A 3185-nucleotide genomic window follows, 5' to 3' on the forward strand; every position below is an offset into this window, starting at 1 on the left:
AGCCGTTAAGCACCACCCCACCTGCAAGCCCCCTTATTACTATTATTTTCAAATATACTATAGGGAAAAAAATATATATATATATACTATAGGGCACAAGTACTCATGAGAGAGAGAAAGAGAGAGAGAGAGAGGGAAAGTGAGAAAGTAAGCAGCCAGGTCTGGGACTTGAACCGTGGTTAGCCATGTGGGAGCCCAGGGCCTTAACCACCATGCCACCTGTTGGCCCCCTTGAATTCTATTTTGAGGCCAAGAAAAAGACTAAAGAGTTAGATATCGGATAGTAGCCTTCTTTGGTTCGCTTTAGGGATCTGAATGATGCCGTAGCCCAGGTGATCGTGTACTGATCTGCAGTGCTGGAAGTTACAAGGCCAACCATGGGTTCAGATCCTGGGTCTACCCAAAACACACCCTGAGTCTCACTCAGTTTCTTTGACTATAAAACAGTGAAATTGAGGATACCTATGTTCTAAGTTTGGTCTGGCGATTAAAGGAGATGATGCATGAAATGTGCTTACATGGTGCCTGGCACAGAGGAACATGGCATACGTGGTAGCTGTTATTACTGTAATGGGGACAGAGTAAGTTCACATGTAGGTGAATGCATAGGTTTGGTTGCAGGAAGTTGAACACATTTATTTTGCATGGTTTCTATCTTTGTGATGGGATAGAAGAATTTATCTGCTGGAGGATTACTCGCTAATGGCTTTAGGGGTAGAGAAGCCACTCATGGGGCCAACAGGGTGTAGTAGTTAAGGTGTTGGACTCCCACATGGTCAACCATGGTTGGAGTCCTGGGCCTGGCAGCTTGAAAGTCATGCCCGGTGCATGTGCGTGTGTGTCTAAAATCCCAGGAAGAGAATGGAAAAGGGATTGTGGCATGACCATCCCTCCCAGGGCAGGGTGGGGTTGTGATTTCTCACTTTCGATCTCTCTCTCTCTCTCTCTGGTGAGCACACAAGCTCTGTGGCAAAAACCTTTAAAAAAAAAGAAAGAAAGAAAGAAAAGTCACTCATTAGGAATTGACTAGGAGAGAAGATAGTCACTACCAGCACAGGGTCAACAAAGTGCCAGTCACTTAAATCACTCAGAGTCCCTCCCGCTGATAATGACCTTGATCACCCAGCCGACTTGTGCTTGTCAGGTTTCTCCGCTGTGGAATTACTCTTTTTCCTCCCTTCTGAAGGTCATGACTCTGAGAATAAGTCAGTATGGGGACCAGCAGTTAGCATAATGGCTATGTCGCTGGACACCCATGTAGTCGACCTCAGTTCGAGTCCCGGACCTTTTGTAAGTTCTTTCCATTTATCTAAATACCTGCAGGTCAAGGCGCCAAAGTTGTCATACATGAAGCTAGCTGTGGTGCCCAGAGGGGTCGTCCCCTTTGCTCCTTTCAAACTGTAGATGTCTTATTTCCCATATTTATCCTTTTCCCCCCCCATTTATCCATTTTTTTTCCATTTATCCATTTTTAAAGGCAAAACCGTCTGTGGAAATCTAAGGATTTTAATGCGGTGGACCAGTGTGTTGATTTTTTGAGCACCACTCCACTAAATGTCACTCTTGTGTGGAGATCACTTGTCTTAAGTGTCTCAGTTCCCTTTAAGAATTTAATACCCTTAAAGGAGGCCCCAAACACTTGAGTCATCAGCTCTTATTTTGGATTTACTGGATGGGCCTTTTATCAATTGTTGTGGTGGGGATTCCCTATAGGGCCCCTACTCCTCCTAGAAGGAGGAAATCTTCCCCCTTCAGGCACTCCCTGTATGGCTCCCAGTAGCCTGGGGTGCCTACCCACAGGAGCTGAAAGGCTCATCTCTCATCTGCCTATGAATAAAGCAGTTCTATATCTCCAGTGCAAATGCACAGCAGCCAATGGAAGCAGTTTTATTAAGAAGACAAAGGAGGTAGGGACCAGCAGTTAGAGTAAAGGCTACGTAGCCGAACTCCCATGAAGCCGGCCGTGGTTGAGTCCCAGACCCAGTGTCTTAAACTCACACCGGGCACGTGTGTGTGTGTGTGTGTGTGTGTGTGCGCGCGTGCATGCCCAAGACCCGGAGAGAATGGAGGAGAACGAATTGTGGTGTGGCCATCCCCCCTGGGGGGTGATTTCTCGCTTTCTGTCTCTCTTGTCTCTCTGTCTTTCTGGCAAGCGCACGTGCCCTATAGCAAAAACCTCTCCAAAAAAAGTTTTTAAAAAAAGGAGGCAAAGGAGGTAGACCCTTTAGAATGCACCTTTCTTTTTTCTTTTCTTTCTTTCTTTTTTAAAAAATAATCAATGAACTCTCACACGTTAGCTTTTCCTTACTTTACTACCCCTCCTTTGGAGGGGAGCAAACCGGGTTACCCAGAATCAAACAAACAAACAAAAAACAGCTTAGAAATAAAACAGACCAACTACCAAATTTTTGAGAGGTCCAGGGCCAAAGAACTTACGGTGTCCCCCCCAAAGAGTGACTCAGAGCCGGGGAATACACAAAGGGCCCAATGCTGGTACCAGGCACCGGGTTCGAAGTGACCCCTCGGAAGATCTCCAGTTCATCTCTGGTCCCTTCGTGGTCACCATCTTGTTGATGGAAATAGCCAACTCTGTTCATTATTGCGGGTTTTTTAAAAATTATATATGTATCAATTTTATTGATTTTAATTTGACCAGAGAGGGACAAGGGACAGAAAGAGAGAGAAAAAGAGAGAGAGAGACAGAAAATGAGAAAGTACGCCACCAGGTCTGGGACTCAAACTGTGGCTGGCCATGTGGGAATCCAACACCTTTAACCACTATTCCACCTGCTGGACCCCATGACATGTTTTTCTATGCAAAGTCCATCATGACTTTTCCAACGACCCAATAGTCTCACCACAAAAGCCTGTTGAGCCCCGTGTGAGGCTTTCAAACAGCCATCATCTATTCCCTGCGCCTTGTGCAGCGTGCTAGATGTTGCACATACCTTATCTTGAATCCTCAGAACAACCCTGCAAGGAAGAATGAAATGTTTCCGTTTTACAGATGAGGAAACTGCAACTCAGAGAGGTCAGCAGTTTGCTCAAGGACACTAGTCAGGAGTCAGAATTTTTCTTAAAGACTTATTTATTTATTCAATTCCATTTGTTATTATTTGTTGGAGAGGTTTTTGCTATAGGGCACGTGCGCTCGCCGGAAAGACAGAGAGAGACAGAGACACAGA

This window comes from Tupaia chinensis, unplaced genomic scaffold (genome assembly GCF_000334495.1).
Source record: "Tupaia chinensis unplaced genomic scaffold, TupChi_1.0 Scaffold145659_1, whole genome shotgun sequence".
In the NCBI taxonomy this organism is placed as follows: Eukaryota; Metazoa; Chordata; class Mammalia; order Scandentia; family Tupaiidae; genus Tupaia; species Tupaia belangeri.